This window comes from Cyprinodon variegatus, unplaced genomic scaffold (assembly GCF_000732505.1).
Source record: "Cyprinodon variegatus isolate N-32 unplaced genomic scaffold, C_variegatus-1.0 Scaffold165, whole genome shotgun sequence".
Classification (NCBI taxonomy): domain Eukaryota; kingdom Metazoa; phylum Chordata; class Actinopteri; order Cyprinodontiformes; family Cyprinodontidae; genus Cyprinodon; species Cyprinodon variegatus.
The window spans coordinates 537,816-560,684 of NW_015150618.1; the positions used below are offsets into that span (position 1 = coordinate 537,816).

Genomic DNA, 22,869 nt, shown 5'->3' on the forward strand with positions numbered 1-22,869 from the left:
TTTATTGAAAACGTATTCAGTTAAAAATGAAATGACAGCAGGTGCACTGTTAAAGCCACAGACAGTGGATGCTTTGTATCAGAATCCATTCTCTTAACTTATCAGGTCTTAGAAAAATGAGGATTTTTAGACTCTCCATGCTAATTAACCTGATCTGATTGAATGATTTCCCAGCATACAACCAGTCACTGAACAGTTAACACCTCTGAGCTCCTGTGATTGCTGTTTTATCACTAAAATCAAAAATATGTACCTTTTCAGAACCTTCCCTCATTCACATGTTCTGACATGGTTTTCACTAGTGACTTGGCTCTGGATTGTTTTTGTGGTGTTGCAGTGTTTCATTTGAGAAACGTGTTTCTGTGAGCATTGCTGTAAGGACGCAGCTGGAAATATTTTTGATGTAAAAACAGCTTTTGAACACACAAGGACAATTGCATTGGATGGAAATTATAACACATTTACCTTTCAATGCTTTATTTGCCTTATAAAGTTTACAAAAAGAATAAATATTGTATGCGTTTAAGTTGTGTGGGAATGTATTCACACAGGTAATTAATGTTTAGAATCTTCACTAATCAAGTTTAACAAATAAGTCGCGTGCCTTTCTGCCCTGAAAAAACACTGATGCTTTAAATGATAACACTCTTACAGTGGAAAATACCTATCTAGAGTAAAAGATGGATTCTTGTAAAATACCCACCTTTTTCAGTGCTGTTTGTCTCTTTACAATAAGTACCAGTTCAATGGGTGTGTGCAAATTTTTTTCCACAAATTATGAGGTCATGTGTGAAAAATGTACTGAAAAACAGTCGTGCCGTAACGTATCAAAACCTGTTTTTACATAAGGCTGTAGACATTAGAGAAAGGGGAAAAAAGCAGCAGCACAATGAATGTTTCTCTTTGGTTTTGTTTGTTTTTGCTCCTCCTCTTGCGTTAAGTGAGGTGAGAGGGTAGAGACTTTGAAACTAAAGTTGGCGACATTCCTTGGCAATGACACAACTATCGCATTATTGCACTATTTTAAAACATCTAACGTCTTCAACTTCTCTCTTTTAAAAACTCAAAGTAAGAAAGGGCGAAATAAAACATAGAATATGCATGCAAACATACATACATGCATACACACATATATACGCGCAAAATAAATAATATTCTCTGAGTTTGCTGCCACTGTTAAAAGATAATTGTTTTACAGTTTTAACAATGTTTTTTAACGTGTAATTCATCCATCCATCCATCCATTTTCCATCACGCTTATCTCAAGCGGGGGTCGCAAGGGGTGCTGGTGCCTATCTCCAGCTGTCTAAAGGCGAGAGGTGGGGTACACCCTGCACAGGTCGCCAGGAACATGTAATTCAGAACTTTGTAAAAAAGGAAGTATTACTGTTGGTAATGTGTTCACTAAGTCTGCTACATTTGAAGAGCATAACAAATTTTCTCAGAGGCTGGAAAAAGCTGTCCTGGGACTGATTGAAATCTTGGAAGATGATTCCTGTTTGCTCCAGAGGTGTCCGACAGCTGCCTCACCTGGTCCTGTGATTTGGCTCAGATGGTCGGATTAGACAGCAGCCATATTGAAGATATGTCACTAATCCATTGCTCCTTTATTTGGCAACCAGACGCAGCTCTGTGCAACACTTCCGCTCACTTGTATTCAGTAAAACGCCCCTAGAGGAATGTGAGAAATTTCAACAGCAGTTTGATACTCTTAAACGTATTATAGCAATGCAGTGCCTTACACAGAATTTACACCCTTTCAGTTAGTTATAACGTCAAACTTATAATATACTCTATAATTATGCAAAGGAAAGAAAAAAAAATACTTTTTTATATTATTTCATGGCATTTGAAACATTGATGATAAATCATTTTCCCTATTCATTTTGCTGGCAAAACATCTTCACAAATACACTTAAATTGATAAGCAATAAATAGAAAAATTAACATTATCAGTACTAAGTACTAGCTTCAGTTTTAACGTTACATAATAGACAGTAACTCTGTTCAGATGCTTCCAGAATATTCATAATATGGGTTCGACAAAGAGCACAGGAAAAATCCCACAGTTTGACAGTTTTGTTAGTTTCAAACCTCCAATTTGAACATTTTTTTCAGTTACAATTCATTAAACAGTTCTATCGTGCTATAGATGCCCCTGGTCTTTGTTCTGCTGCTCTAAGTGCTGGGCTGCACAGTGAAGAGCAAAACTAAAGGAATTTGACTGAGAATCAGGACTAAACCTTCTGTTTGAAGTTTGAACTCTTCATGCATCTTCTAATTGATGAATGCCTCATAGAGTATTTATTTTACTTTTTTTTAGCAGTTTTTTACACTTGCAAGATAACAACTGTCCTCATCAATTCTAAAACTTTTGGGAGAGGACAAATTTATCCCTGATAAACCTTGTTTTTCTTTTTTTTTTTTTTTTAGAGAAAAAGTCCTTTATTAAAAAAAAAACAACAAGGTTTAAAAAGGGGTTCTAAGATGCTCTTTGCTTTACAGCTTTTACATATTTAATTAGATTACAGGAAGTTTTCTAGAGTAAAAAAAAAAGAGAAGAAAGACTTTCATAGTTCTAAATTGGATCATCACATCATCCCTTTAAATAACATCATAATATACAGCTGGTGTGGTTTACAGCCCTTTCTTTTGTGTTTTTGGTCAGAAGACTTTCCTTCATATCATAACTACATCAGAACTGGTTGGAAGCAAAACTCTTATTTATCCAGTGTGCTGATAATTAAGCTGTTCTCATTAGTGACATAATTGGAAATGTAATTAGCAATAGTAATAATTATTGCATCTAATACCTTTTTCTCTTTCGTTATCAGGCTCATTCAAACTGGTAATTAAAGTTCAATAGATTTTCGTACTTTTGTCCTAATTTATTTTGGTGACCCATTATTTCAGTTGGATCTCACTTTCATAAATCAAAACCACGTTCATCTAGATGCTTTAGCAAACAAACAAAATACTTGTTTGGTTTTTAGATGACTAAAATGCTAGCAGCACACCGCAGCGTGATTATATGTGCAGAGCTTTACTTTTTTTTGTTCTTAACTTCTGTTAATGACCTGCAACAAGATGTAGTCATGGATATGATGATCATAAAATGCTACTAATTGCATTTGAATGGCTGTAGCTAAGAAAACTCAAACTTTCTGCTCTGATCTTGGGGGATGGTTTGAATATTTTATGAAGAGAGGTTCTCTGAAGTTCTCATCAATGTGATTATCTTATCTGCAGAGCTCAGATTTGGCTCAGTCAAGCTATCCGTCAGATTTCCGCTGTGGATTGTTTTAGGTAACAGAACTCTGACTAGTGTCTTCAATAGACATTGGCCAGAAATTCTGGGTATTTTCACTCATTGGTGTGCACTGCAAGTTAGCTAGCGTTCAGAGATGCTGGTCATATTTTTTTAACCTTGTGCTGCAAGCTGAATTGTCGTGAGATCTAAGTTTTCACTTTCACAAAAAATCCATCCTGAAAGACTCCTACTAATACGTCCTTCTGTTAACACCCAGCGAGACGCACCAATGACATGCCAGCAGTGTTTTTTGGGGCGGGGCATGTAGGATTGACGATAGTAGGCCGGGGCATTACAAACATGGCTACACTGGAGGACTCAACTGTCGATACCACATTTGACTCCGTTTTAGCTAAAATAGTACAATTTGTCGTTTAAAAAAAGGAACAAAGAGGAGAACTTTGTGCATTTGTAGATGGGAAAGATGTCGGTGCTTTTCTTCCGACAGGATTTGGAAAAAGTTTGATTTATCAGCTTTAGGCTGAAACAATTCATGGGATTAATTTATTTTTGAAGTAATCATCAACTAATTTAGTAACCGATTAATCGTTAATCGTTAACTGGAGTATTGTAAAAAAGATGTTTTTTTGCATTTAAAATGAGAAATGTTTTTTGTCTGTCAATATGCTCTATCCAGAACTCCTCAAGTGGAAAAATGTTAGTTTCAGCTGGTTTACTTTTGCAAAAAATCTTCTTCAGGAAACCCTTTACTATCCAATTATTAATTGATTAATTGAAACAATTAATCAACAGATTAATCGAATTGCAAAACAATCATTAGTTGCAGCTCTAATCAGTCTATTCCGCAAGTTGTGAAAACACTCAAGAAGCTGAGGATTAATCCTATTGTAATCATCGCGACGCGCTACGATTGGCTGAAGGCGTATTATGGAAGGTGGGTACTAGCTGACATGTCACCCAATCAGCTCTAAGTATTGTACTAAACGTCCCTCCTTTTCACAGAGAGACTGAACAGCAGCCATCCCAGATTGATAATGTAGAACTCAACTGAGTTCTACACATATCAATCTGGCTACTGCCAGGTTACATATTCTAACCAGTGACCACCCATAATTATAGTGAGGAAACTATAGAAACAACAGCTGTATAGTGTTATAGTGTATAGTGTTATAGCAGTAATGCTAACAAATTCAGTCAGTGGTTCTTAAACTATTTGCCAAACACTATGCACCAATTTTATAGGTAACTTTATCCCAATTGTTACATGTATACATTACTTTCTGCAGTTGTAGAAAGTTTAATATAAAGTTTTAAATCGAATCAATCAGGTTAATGAATGTGTAATAAATGTGTGACAATGTTAAGCTGTTTGCTATGTTAGGTTCATATTTTCAATTCCTTTTTTTTCCCCATGCTATGACATGTTCTGTAGTTTGTGCTTTACCAAATTCTGGAGATGGAGTCCTATATGAAAACTTATGTGAAAGAACCATGAAACCTGAAGAGTTTCATACTGCTCCATGCAGAGGGTCCGGAAATAAGCTTAGTTTTCTCTTTTAATAACTTTTACATGCAAAGGGAAACAATAGTAAAGGTTAAAGGGATGTCAGGGTTGGGGCTTACTGTTGGCCTATGAGCTGAAGTAGGCGACCCCTTCCATAAACCAGGGGCCTTTATGTTACCTTTGATTGAAATTAAAACACTTAGCCTGACAATATGTGACAGACGCTGATGATCACTAAATAATTGTATTTTAAGGGCGAGGTTTTCACTTGAAATGTAAAATATTTGGTGCTACATAAAGTTCTTATTTTACTGAAGTTTTTTTGTAGAGGTTGTCCCCCCTCTGATAGCAGCATGAAATGTCACCAGTGTGGTCTATGCATGTCGGTAAGGAGGAAAAGCTTGCCACTGTGAGGTCCTTGTATTTTAAGGCAGTTTATTTGTTTTGTTTGGAACCAAACATAAAAACTAAAACACAGTAGTATTTTTTTTTCTTCTTTTATTGAACCAAAACAAGAAAAAGGATAATAAACCATTGTTATTTAAGGGTTACTAATGGAAACCGCAGCCAAGAGAGGGGAAAAATGTTTGCTGAGTGAGGTAGTCAAATATAAATGTTTGGTAGCCACAGTAAATAATTACTGGTTGCCTATGTTTAACATGTGTTAACAACTATAACTGATAAAAAAAAGAAAAAAAGCCCAAAAATCTGGGGAAGCCGCATACCTACCTATAAGATTTGACATGGGCAAAAATGTTGGGGCTCCAGCTACCTATATTTATCTATAATTCATTAATATAGTTTGAATTCGTTATGCACCATGGTTTGTTTACATGTTTAAAAATGTTGCTTTAAAACCCTTCAGCTGACCATCCTTTCTTTTACATCTGAGCTGTATGCACTGACCTCCTCTGATGAATGGTGAGGGTGTGGGTCTGGCTGGTCAATGTCTCTAATACTAGACCCAGTTTAGCACATCATTTCAAGAGTATTGTACTATTTAGTCTGATTAGCTGATAAACTAGTCTTTACCCTGGGTAAGGAAACATTGGTAATCCCTGAAAATGTGTTCCTTCCTAATCACTCATTTACAAGGTCTGCAGCGTAGTCCCACACCTCATACCGCATCGTTACGCATCGGCTGCATTTAAATGGTTACAGCAGTTCATGTGAATTCCTCACAGTGTTACATTTTAACATAAAAAGAGAGATGTGATGATGATGAAACGTTTAAATATTGTTCAGCCAAATTTTAAATTTCAGCTGGTTTCTGAAACTTTTATATAGTTAAAGTTTCATATGAAATGAACTCAAATGTCAGAGGAGTTGTGATGCAATCAGGCTTCAGTTCTCCACCTCAGTTACCAGCTGCGTTGCCAATTTCCCCTGTCTCCAAAATGTTCGTATCCGCACGGATGGATCAGAGCTGGCATGAGGGGCTGCACATTTTCACACCAAGATTGTTTTTTATAAATCAACACCTATGTGTGAAAGTCAGATTACAAAAGTTTTAGGCCTTGTTTTGTGAATACGCAAGCTTTACAAATAAAAACCCAGGTCTTTTGTTTACAGTTGCAATGTCCTCAGAGGTAAGAAAGTCATCTACTGCTAAATTATTTTGGAAGGACGCCAGTATTTTAAATTCTTGGCAAAAAGAGGACTAAGGAAGTTACTTTTCAATCCTCAGGCAGATCTGAGCTCCAATTATTTGTTAAAAACTGCCCCTATACGCCAAAGTGTCAGTGGTGGTGAAGACTGAACAAGGTAACCGGGTAAACAATGGCGTGCGGCGCACCACACACGTTTGGCATTAATAACCTGTTCTATATTATGCTCGTGGTACAATTGTTTAAGCTTCATTTGGAAAATTGGTGCTGTTTACAGTGGAGCCAATCTTTGGAAATATCATGTGAAATTCTTTAAATTTACCATTTCAAAGAAATGGCAAGTCAAAGTAAACAGCTGTTTTATGTTTATCTACAGGGATCAGATGGCAGTAGAGTGAGCATCAGACGGACTCCGCAGAGGATCCAGCTTTACCACAGATTTTGCCACAGAAAGGTGAGTTTCATATCTAAATATGTTCCCATTTCACTCATATTTACTTTAAACTGAGTGAAAGATGCAATAAAATGGAAATTAAAGTTATAAAGAAACCCATTTTATATTGAAACTGGATTCTTTTTTTCTGTCTGATCAGCCTTTGTAATTTGTGCGTTAGTCACTTGAAAATAGCATTTCACACATTTGCCATTTATTCCCTTGTTTTCTTCAGTGGATACCAAATTATTGTGTAATTGATGCGACTTTCACAGAACACAAAAATGTGTTATGCCATGTGCTGTGCGTTGGTGTCTCTGCTCCATGTTTAAGTTGCACCTCTGTTTCTTCGAGCAACTTAATTGTCTCAAACATGCACACAGGCAGCACGTACAAGTCATGATACCCCAAGGCATAGATTAATTAAGCTATGAAAACCCATGAGCAGGGAGCATTCAGCAGGTGCCTGTTTGGCTTGGTATGGGACTTGTTTTTGGCAGTGGTGCAGTGGCTCATTATAAATCTATAATTAAGTTACAATTTTATTTGCCTTTTTTTTTTAAACATGCTGTCATAGGGGATCAACAGGGCTTAAACTCTGATTCTGCTAAATACACTCTTGGTTATATCGCTTTTTGTATCCTCTGCTGCTCTGCAGAAATCACACTTTGACAAATATGTGATTAAGTGGCTCAGTGTCTAACGCTACTTGAAATCCTGAATCCCTCTGATGCTTATATTTTCATCTCACTTATTGAGAAGCATCTTGTGTTTTTTGAGAATCTCTTCATTTGCTTATGATCCAAAACAAGCTGATTTACCCCCACTCACACTTCCCTCTTTCCTTCTGTGTCTTTTCACAAAAACATACATTGCTCCCTCCCTCTGGCTGACGGGATAGTCCTCTGAACCCCCTGCTGGTTGGCTAATCTCACATTGGGTGTGTTGGCAGCACTAAGTGAATGCAATGAAGCGGCTGTCTCTCTCAGGCCAACATCTGTTATCCTGAGTCACCTGCCAGTAAAGAGGGGAGGGGTGTGGATGCACCACAGGGGGCTGATGATGGGATGAGCAGGGCTGTGGGAGAGAACCCCCTTGTCTGCAGGGTGGTCAGGCTGAATGAGAGTCACCACCGCAGCATCAGCACTTGCCAAGAGCCTGCTCAAGCTAACAATGCAGCCTGTGGAGGGGGCAGACGAGGCAGGAAATTGAGGTTAACAACGTTGTTACATATTAAACAAGCCTTGGCTACACATGGTTTGGATGTGGAGGCATCAAATACTTGGAGAGACAAGTTTTTTTTTTTTCCTTACTTTGAACATTAAATGTAAAAATATTAACTGAATTAAAGAAAAGTATGTTTGCCGTAGAAAGTATCCTACAACAATAGTTTTTATTCAGAGATATTAGAATTAATGAAAACAGTTTCTTTGAGGAGTTTGCATCATCCCCTTATACCTTTTATCATTTTCTCTGAAATATCTGGCTTCCTTTTCCACAAAATACATCTTAGCTTTATTGGCTGCTTTAAATAGAATGTGAATGTTCTCTTTACCAATCTGTTTCTGTAAAGAAGCCGAAAACACCCTGTCCAGGTTGTGGACAGGGTGTTTTCAGCTTCTTACCCTTTGACTGCTAAAAGGTTGGTGCCAGTCGAACTCAGCCCTTTAAACATATGGAAATAAGTCCTGTCCTAAAATCCAACTGCGTATCCTTGGCAATACTTGAAAACTGATATGTGAAGACACTCCCTATCTAATCGGACTTTTGTAAAGAATGGGTGAAACCCTTAGTCTTCAGATGGAAAAAAATTTAGAGACCTGCCCTGATTTTGGTTGCTTAACCCTTACAAGTAAATCTCCCCACTTTCTGGTGCTCCCCCACCCTACTTTGTTGCGCCTAGGGGAGGGTTGTCATAAGGATGTAATAAGGGTAGCTGATATAATGAAGGTCATTGTAATCACAGCTAATGTGCAAAGGAGTCAAGACACTATAGCTTTATTTGCCAGTGAGGCCCTTCATTCTGTACCCACGGGGATCAAGCTGATAGTGTTATCTTTGCTAACCTGACTCTAATACAGGCCTTGCTCCGCTGTTTGTGTCAGTGTCAGAGCTGAACTTTTTCCCAGTGATCCCCTCCATGCCAGCATGGGCATGCGTTGGGCTCCTCAGCGCTCCATCCGGGTAAATCCCATCCCAAGGTGTTTGAACTCTTAGTTGACACATTGCATTTAAAAATGCAGGGCACTCCCTCTCTGTACTCTCTGACTTGGAAAACAGACGAGCCTCATATAGAAAGTTCTTGACAGAGAAACAGTAGATTGGCGTATGCTGAGCACCGGCTCATAGGAGATGACCTCTAAATTTAATCCTGTCCCTCAGGGTATGCAAATATTCTCAGCTCAAATTTGATTTGTTTTTGTTTTCTTAACACACTGGTTTGCTAAAAACTTTTATCCAGGTTCTAAAAAATTGTGTAAAGCAACAACAAACCTATAGAGATGCGCTATTATGGAGTGCTATTTTTTGAATGATTGACAGGAATCAATTTTTTTTTCTCAAAATGGTTATAAAAGTAATCCAGATTTGAGGAAAAACAATGTTTGCTGCAGCTGTGCAAGCCATCCAAATAAAAATAAGTTGGGACTTTATAAAAGTCGCCGAGCTCGATGCAGACCTTGATGTCTAGCTTAATGGAGACCCCAAGATACCTAAGATCTGAGAGGGATAACCCTTATCAAAATAATGAAAATATACTTATATTTGTTTTGTTCTTTTGAATTGTTTTTAGTACTTGTTTTATTTCATGAAGATTTATTTAAAAAATAATTGTGTGAGGAAATAATACCACATAATACTATTTAATGAGATATAGCTTAGCTCTGATTTTTAATTTAAAATGATCTATTCTTACCTTTTAACATGAATGAAGCATGTTTTTGACTTGCATCTAAGGCCTTTTTCCTATTCATCAGAGCACCTCCAAAAAAAAAGAAAAAGAAAAAAAAAAACCCCATGCAAGTCCCCTGATCCCATCATTCAAACTTCCAAGCCTTGCTTTGTGGCTTCCTGGAGGACCACGGTGAAATGATCTCTTTTGTTTCGCATCATTAGTTCCATCTGTTGTGCGAGCAGGCCTGTCTGTTCCGGAGCATGGCAACGTGATGGTGGCCAGGGGCGATTGGAGACGCTTACAGTTCTGGTGGCTTGTGGCTCAACCTTCAGCACTGCCGCTGCCGCCCTGTTTATGATCCCTCTGACACCGTCACACTCGCTTGGCTGTTTATTTTCGCTTATTTATTCACACATAGGGATAAAACAGAAGCAAGCAGGAGCGTTTTTGCATGAAATGTGGTTAATCATGTCTTTGCATGACTGCAAAATAGTATTTTTAAAGCCAATCTGTACATACAGGTCTTATTTTTTAAACCCTTTACAAATATCTTCAGTCTTTCCTTTCTTTATTTCAAATACATTTTGATACCAGACAATGTCCATGTGAGTACCAAAATGTTTTTTAAAGTGATTCATTCATAAAGCTAAACAAATTATCAAATGCAACTGTGTAAAAAAATATATTTCCCCTAAATTAAGTAACTGGTTGTGTTAAAAACAACCATAACCGGCAATGCGTTCTTTACATTCCTGTGGATAAATTATATCCCATTTTCTTTACAGAATGGTTTTATTCCAACCATTATTAAAGGTTGTCAAGCATTGACTGCCTTCTGAAGGTCATAGCATAATAATTGAACTATATTGATCTCACATTAGAGAAATTCACTCTGCATTTAACCAATCCCTTTTGGGAGCAGTGGGCTGCCATTGTGCAGCGCCCAGGGAGCCGTGTGGGGTTAAGGGTCTTGCTCAGAGAGCCAGAGTGGCAGTCTGTGGGAATGGGGCTCAAACTTAGAACCTCAGGATTCCAAGCCCTATACCCTAACCACTATGCTGCCACTCCCCACCATAGCAGACTATGACCACTAATTAGATTCAACTCCAGGCATTGACTGATTCACTTCAGGGTGGTACCTCCTGACAGGCTTGGGGTAATTTAGGTGTTTTTGATGTAATTTAAAAGCAAAACAGCACAATAACCTCTTATCACCAGCATGTTTAACTGTTGCATTGTAATTTTGCAGTGTATTTTTTACTGAAGACATATGTTTTGAGTTCTGCTGTTTGAGTAATCAAACAAATATGTCAGATTATTTAAACCATGTTCTCAGGGATTATCAAAAATATGTAACAAATGGTAGACAACTCCTCTTTGTGCAATAACTAACTCATTACCATAGCTCAGGTAAGGGAGATCTGCAGTATTTTCAGTGTTGTTTTTGTTTCTTATGATTTATATCATATACAGTGATGGATGGATGTTGGTGGGTTAGTCCCTCATGGGTTTATCATTGTTTCACATTTTTACTTTCTGTGGATAATTCTTTTCTCAATTCTCATTGGAGTCCTGAAGCTTTAGGGTTGCTTTTCTTCATGGACTGATCATTGTCAATTTAGTAATTTATCATCTGTTTTATCAGGGTATTATAATGTGTGTTGCTTTTTGGGATTTCTCAACCTACTTCCTGTTGTCAAACAGGTTTTCCCTACTTGATTTTTTTTTTTTTTTAAATCCTGCAGCCCCGGCAGTCATCAGACTTAAGCTCTTGAAATGGACACTTGTAGCAGTTGTTGCTACCAAGGGTGGCACAGCTTGTTATTAGGTTAAGGTGGCAATTACTATTTCAGAGACCCAGGATAGTTTGGATAGAGTTCTTTTCACCTTCATATATGAAATTATATTTTAATGCTGGATTTTGTATTTAGTCTGGTTATTTCTTCTGATAGTTTAATCTTTTTGTTCATTTAGAGCATTCAACTAGACAAAAAATAAAATTAGAAATTCAAATCTTTGTCAAACGCAAGACCTTTTTTCTTTACATTTAGATGTAAACTGTACCCCAAACAGATGTCGAATTTTTACACAACAAGGAAATATTTTATTCATGATTTACATGCCTGATAAATCTTCATAAAGTCATTGTGCTGATGGGCATACACAATTTAACATCTGTCGTCCTCAGAATTGTTAATCAGATACAGGAGCATGTGGGATTCAGTGTTGGAGCTTTATTTCTACTTTATATGTTTTTTAATTACATCTTTAAAGCAAAGTATTCTCATATTAACACTAGAATTATAAACTTGAGAAATCAAATATAGATGCAGGGAATCCATGCACTTCAGCTTCTTAGCCTTATCTTTAATGGTATGATGGTAAAATATGGCCACACATTCTAATTATAATTCAGAATTCCCAAATGAATATTTCCATAATGCCCCCCTTATGAATTGCTCTTATCCCCGTAGTGTGAGTGTTCAGGACAAGGGCATTTGTGTGCGTGTCAATGCGGAGATCACTGGATAATTTTCATTGGAGATGGAGCCATCAAAGGTCACAGCCATCTGAATGACCTAACCTTGGAATGTAACACCTGGGTGTAAAAGTGGACTTATCCTATCTGATGGAATGAGTGTAATGTACCCGTAATGTGTAAAGTGCGGAAATAAAATAAGAGTTATTGGTTGGTGGAGGAGGTTCAGTATGGGTTCGAGAAGACTGTAACTCTATAGGGTGAAATAGCCGTGTTGGTATCACCCTAGGTGACAGCCTATTGCCAGAGTGCAGTATTTGTTGGAACCATTATGAAATAAAGTCAGTGGAAAAGGCCAATATTCAGTTTGAATTGATTCCTGGAAAAGTCCAGAAGTGAATATGCTTTCATTTTGATGGTATTACTATGGACAAAATGTGTTGTGTCAGTTTCACCCCGCCATTACTTTGCTCCATTAGGGCAAAACCGAGTGATTTTATTTTTGCCCAGTCTATTTTCTGTGATAAAATGAAAATCTGAAAGCTTTATTAAGTCTGAGTGACACCCAAAGCTGAGAGCCAACAGGAAAATAAGTCATGTGGGATCTGGTTTCAGTTCATTTTTGCTCAATTCCCATCTCCTGATCAAATACTGCACTTTCCAGTATGGGCTTAATGGGAGTGTCAAGTTCACAAAAGGCCCTCTCTCTTCCACTCACTCCATTACCTGATAACAGCACTGGTTTTGGCACTTATTTGCACAGCGCAGCTATGCTCGGCTCCGGCTCTTCACATTTGTAGCAGGTTGTAATTGAAGCTGTATTGAGGCCATTTTATTAATTTTAACAGCATACATTTCCAAGTTACCACGAGCAGTAACCCATCTCATTTTCTCTTCATTTACTCCTGACTACTCGAGCTGCTCTTCTCCTTGAAAGCATCTCTTTAAGCCAAACAAACATGACCACCGATGTCTTGGGTTCAAGGCCTTTCAAACAACCTTTCAATAAAACAAGCTCAGCTGTGAGACATGCAGGATCTCTCATGCTGGGCAGCCCCGCTGAAAATACCCTCCCTCCTGTTTCAAAGCCATCAGCTTTTGGTTCCCCCAGGAGAGTCAGTATTATCCTGCAGGGTTTATTTAAACTTGCCGGGAAGGTCTTGCCTTTTTTTTTTTCCTTTTTTTTTTTTTTTTTTGCAGACGAGGCTACATGACATTTAGAAGAGTCTTACCACTTGTGAAATAGACTTTGCTCAGATTATATTATTTTCTTGATCTAGAAAGTTTTTAACTATTTTAAATAGTATTCTTAATCCAAACACAGACTTTGAAATTCAGTGGACACAGTTACAACACAAGTTCAGTTGTGGCCACTACCAGAATATATGGAAATGATTAGCTTCTCTTACACCACTTTTCCTTTAGTGTTTTGTGCCAATATTCTTATATTTTCCTTATTTAGAGGTTTATGGTGTTTTTCCATCAGTGTTCCCTTCAGTGAGAAGTTCAAGTTGAGGTCCATTAAAAGATAGATATTATTTCCATTCCCCAACAGAAATGTGATTTCCTGACTTGCTTTGGCCAAATTTCCTACTGTTTTTTTTATATTTGGTGTGGTCCAAAACATCAAATTGTTTTGATTTTTTGGGGGGAATTAATGATCAAATTTTTTATGCTGTCAAACACAGTTTATATTACCTTATATTAAGTTAAGGATTTTTCCTTTTACATCTGTGCTGAATACAGTCCTGGACCGAAAAGAATCAAAAAAAAAAAATCTTCTACTTACAACTTAAAATGTTCCTAATTTTGCCTTAAGGGGGAAAGTTTGGAAAAAAGCAGAATACCATTTTAATTTTTAGCTTTATAAATTACATCACATCAAAGCAGTAGTACCAACCTGGAGGCCAAATAGCCACTTAAAATATAAAAATAAATACCTTTCAGTCTGTTTCAAGCTGCAATGCTTTTATTTTTTATTTTTTTTTTAGGCTAGATAAAATCAGAAATCAAATTTCCCAGTTCCTTAGACTGTTTTCTGCATACTTTTAATAGCAGATATTTAAATCGTTACACAACTGGTAAAAAATTTTTTTTAATTTATGGCTTTTTATGAGTGATTCAACATTAGGTTAGATGTTGTGCTTCTATGTGTACAAATCAGATTTGGTTTTTCTCAGCAGCAGACCAGAGTTTACTTGTGATGGCTTCTATAAGGCTTTTACCAAATGTATTAATAATTTATACTTTATTTAAGGATTCTGCCTCTCATTTGAGGTCATAACTCTCCAGCATGTTTTATTGTAGTTGCAAAAATGTCAAAGATCATTCCTTAAGTTTTTGGTCTTATAACATTTTGAGTGTGGATGGTTGCCCAAACTCCTCACCTTTGACTTCAAATTGACAAAAAAAGTTGGGCTTTTTTACAAAAACTCACATCATCGACAAACACCACCATCTTTTGTTCTACAGCTGCCACCTTGATGCCCTTCACCTAATTGTTCTGCCTGATTAATTCACAGAGAGTTGCAATTAACAATATAAACATAGAGCCAACATCTGACTTGTTACTCTTGGCAACGCTAAGCGAAGGTCAGTTAGGTTAGCATTTATTTTGATTTGGGTTTTAGGATTGTTGTTAAATATGTTAAAGAAGCCAAATTTTCTCAAATACATCCAACGGTCAATAAATCATCTCCGAATCCAGCCACACAGTCGGTGGTTTTATATGTTCTTTTTACATCCTGTTGTTTTTTGCTTATTTGATGCTTGTCTTTTTTGATAAACCCAGACTTATCCAGTTGAAAAGGTTTAGGAAAGAATCCATTTGCTAGCCAAGATACATAGAAATTTTTATAGCCTCTGCAGAGAATGCTTAAGAGGCTGAAACCACACTCTTACTTGGAATAATATACATACAGTATGGTTTCTTTCAGTGATAGTTGAGGTTCCATCTTCTGTAGGATGTAGTTAAAACAGCTCAATAATAGTGGTAACTACTGAGGTTTCATTGCCTTGTACCAAGAAGCCATCAGGGCTTTTAAAGTTTCCCAGCCTTAAACACATCTAGTTTGATTTCTCTCACAAAGTGAGCTGCCCGAAAACCTCCCCCTTTTTGGGGAGTGCCCCCACCAAAAATATAAAATTTAATTAATTAATTATTTAAGATCTATTCAAGACTCCCTGGAGTCTTAGATTAAGCATACAGCTTTTTATGAAATCATTTAAAGCATGCATGGATATTTCTATTTTTAGTTTTAGCAGATTAGTCCTAGAGCTCTTTTTTTTTAAACAGTTCTCACAAATTGTTGCTTCCATAATTTAGATGCAAGAAGCTTTGTCTATAAACCTCCAGCAACGTTGTAGCTTGTGTTTTAAGGAGATTATTTTCCTGTAAACTTTATTTGTTTTACTTAATTCAGTTTTGTTATTTTTCCTAAGTGTAGAACAGAAACCTTGAATATTTCTAAATATCAGAATTTATATTTCTCATCTGTTAAAAAAAAGTCTCTCTCCACCTCCAACTTAGTTTAAAAAAAGTCTCTCTACCTGCTGGCAGGTAAAACACAGACCCAGGTGGAGGAAGGACAGCATTGTCTTAACGTGCGCTTCATAGAGCTGGAGAAAAATCTGGTAATTTCTGTCCCCTTTTATTTCAAACACTACATAAAAACTGACAGTCTAAAAGTTATGACCTGTAATTTTTTAAAACCTTTGCTGCTCCTTGATCCAATCTACCAGACTTCTTCTTAAGAGTAGTGGTGCCAAAACACAATGTAATGTAATATTAATTTAATACAATACCATGGATTTTACATTAAACACATTAAGGTTTGTGAAGTTAGCATCACTCTTTCTTTGTATATTCAATAGGGACTAAAAACCAGGGTTGTCCAGAGTGCAGTTTGGTGGGCTTTTACAGCCACTAAAAAGGGTGTTACTAGTAAGTAAGTCTTTTACTATATTTTCCCCTTGTAGGGAGAAGGCCTACAATTATACACCTAAATGCATCCATATCTGCATTGAATTAAATTATCTTTGTCTAAATATAGCATCAATTTAAATGAATAAGTGACTCAAACACTGTTCGTGCTACTAAGAATAGCCAAGAAAAAAATTGGTGACTTACCCAAAGAAATTCTAAACACTATGCTTTTATTTTGATAAGGCAAACCTAAAAAATCCTTTTATCTACTTTTGACAAAAAAATTTAGAATAAAGTTGTGTTTAACTAAAGGCCGAGTTATAATCGAGAGTTGGGTTGCGTTGTGCCTTGACCCATAGCAGCATCAATTTATAGTTGATGTAATGAAGTACTCGCAAAAACCACTGAGGTGCAGTGATCAACATAATAAACGGAAAAGCAGAAAAAAAAGAGGATAAACTGTCGACGTCCCACATCCAAAATGGCTGAGCACAGTGTCACTGCCCGATCCGTAACGGAAGCACTATCCATACTATTTGCGCATATGCAAGCAAATATTTCCCTAGGTCACCATAAAGAATGTATTTATGGCTGTAAAAGTACTTATTTCTATACTCAAATCACAAATGAATGCTAATACAAATCTTTAAAACAGTTTTTATGACTTTTCTGTGACAATTTGATGCTTTTAAAATTTTCTCCGACATTTTTTCTGACATCATCATCGGACGTGCTCAGGGTAGTCTGGCAAAATATGATTAAACCATGTTTATCTTTTCTCTCAGTTAATTATTTCTTTAGATTATGCGCTATATACCATAAAGTTAACACTAAAGGAAAAAATCAAACTCCAAAAAATTAAATCCAAAGCTGAAAAAGTTAGCTCCCGGAAGAAACATAGGATCCCATCTCCGGCACAGACAAGTGATAAAACAGAAAGGATTTTAATACATTTAGTTTCTTAGGTAATATATTATTAACCTTTAACACATTATAAGTTATTATGCTTATTGTTTTTAGGCAGGGAAAAACATTTATGTCTTTTTTACAAATTAAAATCGAGGGTGACCTGGATGTATATCTGGTTGCGCATGCGCAAATGAACTAATGGTAGCGATAATGCTACCGGTATGGATAAGGTAGTTACACGCTGTATTGTTTACTTAACAATTTATGATTATTGTAGAATAATAGGTGCGTTACACACAAATATAAGGTGGAACAAAACGGTAGGTTTCGCTGCACAAAGAGAGATGGTGATGATGGGGAAATCCATGATGCCCATAAGAACCTTTTTTTTTTAAATAACTTACATAAAAAACGTTGTTTCACTAAATAAATGCCGAATGCATTGTATACTATTGATGGTTGTTTCAGACTTTATTTATGTTGTATGTGATAAAAACAGAAAACAGAATCCTTGTTTTTGCCACAAGCTTTCGCCATAAACTCACCCCTGTTTGTTGTTTTCAGTCACTGATTAAACAGTATCGAAACAGCATTTAACCACACTGCTCCACTTGAACCTTCTGCACCATTTGATCTCAGTACAGGCAAACTTGCTAGAGAACAACTTTATATCCGCCAATTTGGAACCGCTACCGAGCGCCGAGGTTTATCACGATAATTCTAGAGGTAAAAATGATCTAATTCCAGTCATCAGCCAATCTCTTTGCTTCTCCAGAATCCTAAGCAACCCTACTGCGTTTGTCAAAGTTTCAGCACTTTTTGTGTGACAGGAAGCTGAAAGGTGAGAGGAGGAACAGGAAGGGAAGGCAGGAGAAAGACAAATGAGGACAGATGACAGAGGCATCCTTTACAGCTTGATACTGCAGTCTATGACTTGTTTTTATTGACCTTTTCCTTCCCACATCTATCCATGCCTGAAGATGTGCCACTTAAATAAATGTCATTTGACCGTCTCTGGTTACAGTGTCACATGCTGACATGTGGTATTTTGATAGAATTCATCCGATCGTGTTGGTAGAGCATCCATTATGGCTGCTTCATTTCACACAGCTTGTGTCTCACTCTGGGAAAATATTAGTGCTGAATTTTCTCTTTGAATTGTTCTTAAATCCCCAAACTGGTCAGCATTGTGGTGCTTTTTCTTGTTCAATCACAGAAGGACTACTAGTCTTTGGCCAAGACATTACCGAGCCATTAAACCTCCTCCCCTCATACTACTCAGCACTTTCACTTGGGTGTGAAGGCACTGGAATTACTTCCAAGGGGCGAGGGTTGCAAAAAGACTACTGGAAAGCCCACTTATTCTCTTAATGATGTCTTGTTCTTTTTTAAAAGTCATTATCCCACAGGTAGAAATTAATGACTATGTTCAGTGGAGAATCCAGAGACAGAGATTCACAAGACCTTATTTTTGTCACTTCTGTGAAACAAGACAGCAAAAACTGGGTTTGTTGCCACAGAATGAGAATTTTTCGAAGCTGCACTGTAATTACAGTGCTGGTGGATTAGTTATAAGGTATTTCTGATTAATTTCACTACCCAGTGATAGCAGTGGTAAAAGACACACCATGAACATATTTATGTTTTTAAATTATGGTGTCAAAAGTGAAACTAAAATGCTTAATTATCTTTTATGATTGTCTTTAGTATTAAAGCTCATGGTTATTGGTTTCATAGAATAGTCATAAATACTATCTCCTTGAATTTAAGGCATGCATTGTGAAAGAAGAAGAGCATTTTTTCTCATGGGAGCAAATTTTTCTATTGGAAGGCAATGGTATTAAAACATCGACACCCATCAATTATGGTTAGTGCCATGGTTTTACAATTAGATTGTTTTCATTCTCAAAAATCAGGGCGTAGAGTTGCAGTTTGAATATAACATTCTTTGTAAAACGTGAAAAAACATGTTTTACTTAAATGGATAAGCTGATGTAGAATACTGGTCTAATTTCTTATTTCCTCCAGGTTGCAGAAACTTTAGGCCGCCTACAAAAACGCATCAAGCGGCTGAGGTGTATTCAGCGTTACACATGACGTCCCTCTCCAAGGACCCTCTGATTTGTATAATAGCCTTCTGACAAGGTCATAACAGCGCCTACATCTTTGAAGATAGAGGAAAGAGAGCATGTTCCCCCTTCTTTGTGCCTGTGGAATTAGAACAAACGTGCATCACACTGTCGAGGGGCTTCCACTCTTCAGGGCTGATATGAATCAGACATGAAACGCTTTAAATAAAGTGATAGTTATCTTGATTCCTGGCTGCCTCCGCCCAATAGACAGTACAGATCATGGGGGGAAAGCGGAACGGCTGCGTTTTAGTGTGAAATCCTGGGGAAACGTATCCATCTGGTGAATGAATAATTTAGATGGCTCAAGTTGGTTCCTGTTGCTATTGTGTTTGCGCTCGGCTTTCTCTCTCGGCTCAGCACCCCCCGCCGTCACCCCGCCCTCCTTGACATCACTCCTGAGGCTTGTTTGTGATGCTTAAAGGGAAGTTGGGCCACAGGAGGAATCGTGGGGAGGAGAGACTCTCTTTCCTTCTCTGCTTTCACTCTTCTGTCTTATTTCTTCTCTAGACCTATAAAAGGGCCTTTGATAAGCAGTTAAACACCTTCTGACAAATACTCACTCAAATCTGCTTTACATTTATCTTTAGTTTTATAAGTTGCATTTTTGATTGGACATGTGAAACCAGTGTTATTGCTGTCAACATAAATACACAGTGCTGTGCCTTTTTAATGTTACTAATAAATATCAAATTAATATAATATTACATTACATAGAACTGATTATACTTATCTCACTTATCTATTTGAAAAGTGTGATCTGCTTCATATTTGAACACTTCTTGATTACTTTTGATGTATAAAAAGCAATACAATTGCAATATACCTCTGTATTATTTCAGTATACATGAGAACATTTATTTTTTCGAACGTGTTTTTATTGATTTATTTTACTAAATGATGTCAGAATGTATAGAAAGCTTTTCAAAATCAATGCGTTTTTTCTGGTCAATATCTTGTACTGATTTCACTCAAATATAGTTTGTCATCTTAATTGGACAGTTTTTTTTTGCATGAGAGCTGGATTTAAGTGCTCTTATAATTTGGTTGTTTCCCCTTATTAGATTTCTTTTCCCATTAATGGTCATTAAATAACAGGTGGTTTAGATCCATATTTTAAGTTAAAGTCTCTTTTTGAATTTTCATATCTTTAGTGTGGATGACATTGACAATATTAGATTGTAAGGATTAGAACATGGTGACAAGTTGTAGCATATTTTCTTTTTTTTTTTTTTTTGTTCAATTAAATCCGGTTTATTTATGTAGTGCCAATTCGTGAACCACTTCATCTCAAGGCACTTTACAAACTCAATATAGTTGAAGCATAGAGGCAGATTTGATTAGACTGTTTCCTAAAGAAAACAAACAGGTTCAATCTAAAAAAAAAAAAAAAAAGAGCATGATTCATCATAAAACAGATTTACAAATAATTTAATTAAATGATTTTTTAAAATTCTGTTAGTTCTTATTGCTCTTGCACTTTTGCATTATTTTTGTTTTCTTTCCTTTAGCTTTAATACTGTACTGTGCTTTATCTCGGTGGCATTGTTTTTTCTTTTTTTGTACTTTTATAAGTTAGTACAGTTTTCTGGGAGTTTGGCTGAACAGTGAAGCATACTTCAAATCTGAAGTATTTTATATGAAATATACCTAAAGCAATTTTAAAATTTTCGACAAAAATTAAAAAAATGTTTTTTTTTCTTAGCCTTTTCTGTGTTATATATTATTACTTATTTTGCAATCCGGTGTATACAATTATGTATGACATTATTTAATTGTTCAGCCTGAAAGTAAGAGTTTAAGTTTTTAAATAATGTTTTATAGATACAGTACCATAATTTATAAAGAAGTGTTTTAGTCGTATGAAAAAGCTAAAAAAAAAAACCCCTAATAAAATAAAAATAAATAAATAAAAAAAAAAAAAAAAACAGAAATATCCCATTTAGGGGGGACTTCTTAACATCTGTATGATTTCAGTCATATAAATGTGAAAGAAATAGGCAAATTTCAAATAATAACTGCAGTCAAAAGATATAGTATTTAAGTATAAAATCTACTTTTTTTGCCCCTTCTGCCCTTGTTTTGCAAATCTAAAAATATTTAAAATATCTCAAATGAAATATATAATAATATATATTAATAATAAACTCAAACAGAAACCTAAATTATAGCATTTTTTTCTAAATATGCACTCCTAATTGTTAAAATGTAAAACATTGCGATAACAGATTTAAATGTCACTGCGATATTACGCACATTGCAGTTTAACCAGGTACCAAATGAGCATCTGTGTGCACCAAAAAACAGCAAACATACTCTCACCCAAAGAAAGTGTTTATGGACAGATAACACCCTAACATGAAAATCCATTAATGTGGCAAGCCAGCTAAACTAATCCAGTCCCTGTCTTTAAGGGAACCAGTCAGGATGATGGGGGTGGCATGGAGGACTGGGAGGAGGGAGAGGAGAGAGAGAGGGAGGGAAAGAGAAAAAAAGACAGATAGAGGGAGGGAGAGAGGGAGGGGGATGTGACAGGCCCTTGGAATCTCAACCTCTCTCTCCTGGCGCCCGCTCTAATCAACCCCTGTAATTTATGCAGAAAATATGATTTATATTTAATTTCACTACACTTGCATTGTTAATTTGAGATGTAATTAACGCGTCGCCACGGCAACTAATTTCTCAATGCCGTAAATTATCACCGCCTTTTCATCAAAATTCAGTTACTTTGGCTCCTGTGTGCAGTGTTGTGATGCAATTAGGTAACCAGGGCAACCCCAAAGTGTTAATTTTCTTTTGTTATATTGCAGCGAGGCAGAAGTTTTTATAACACAACTCTTATTCACTTTTTTTTTTTTATGGTGTGGAGAGAACTCGAGAATGGTAGTGCGACGTTAATACAACCCTGAATGCTGCTTTAACTCATTGAACTGGACTGCTGAGTGATAACAGAGAAATTCTGTGCTGCTGCAAGAAGATGTAACTCAAAGTTGTCCTTTGGGAAAGGGCACGGTTGTCAAAGGGCATCTATATAAATGAGAAAGTGTTTATTGAGATTTAACAGAGCTCCCTTTCTTTCGTTTCACTTTCTGTCTTAAACATACAAACATGCTCCCGCATACTCGCACCGCGGCACATTTCCAGCTCTCCTTTTATTCCCCCAACAGTGACTGTGAAATGACTCAATATTTTAATCAACTGTATCTAATTTGCACTTCAACAGGAGAAAGGGCCACATTTGTGCTGTTGTTGCCTCGGCTGGCAGTGAGTACGTCCACTGGATAGCTCTGAGATGCCCTCGACTGCCTCTCCTGGCTGTACCTGCACCCCCCTTGGGGTGTCCCTCTCCAATTCATACCCCTTGCCTCCTTACCTGGTCTTCAGTGGAAATATCAGGTCATTGGCTGCTAAGCTGTGGTTAACTGCAAAGGTAATTAAATTTGTAAGCAGGCTTTTTAGATCTTTTTAGCCTCTTCGGTAATACCGGCAGGTATTACAGAGCATTTGAAGTGAGGCGCTACTTTGATTCCCTGGCAGAAAGGGGCCAGGTCCCAGAGACAAGCCACGGTCCTCAACAGCTGAAACTGTTTAAGACAGAGCTTCATGTGTTTTTACTGTGAAAATAAAAGAATAAAACTAGTAGTCTTAAACTAGTCCTGACGTTTTAACATTTTTGAAATTGTGAAAATACTTAACTAAATGCATATGATCATCATTAT

The 22,869-nt window shown here is 36.7% G+C and overlaps 1 protein-coding gene across 3 annotated transcripts in view; it reads left to right on the top strand.

Annotated features, from left to right (window-relative positions):
- The window catches only part of casz1 (castor zinc finger 1), a 241,870-nt gene that overhangs the window by 44,684 nt on the left and 174,317 nt on the right, over positions 1–22,869 (top strand). For all 3 annotated transcript variants that reach the window (XM_015378156.1, XM_015378155.1, XM_015378154.1), the window contains exon 3: positions 6,759–6,836. The gene's annotated coding sequence lies outside the window, so the exon portion shown is untranslated. The remainder of the gene's footprint in view (positions 1–6,758; positions 6,837–22,869) is intronic.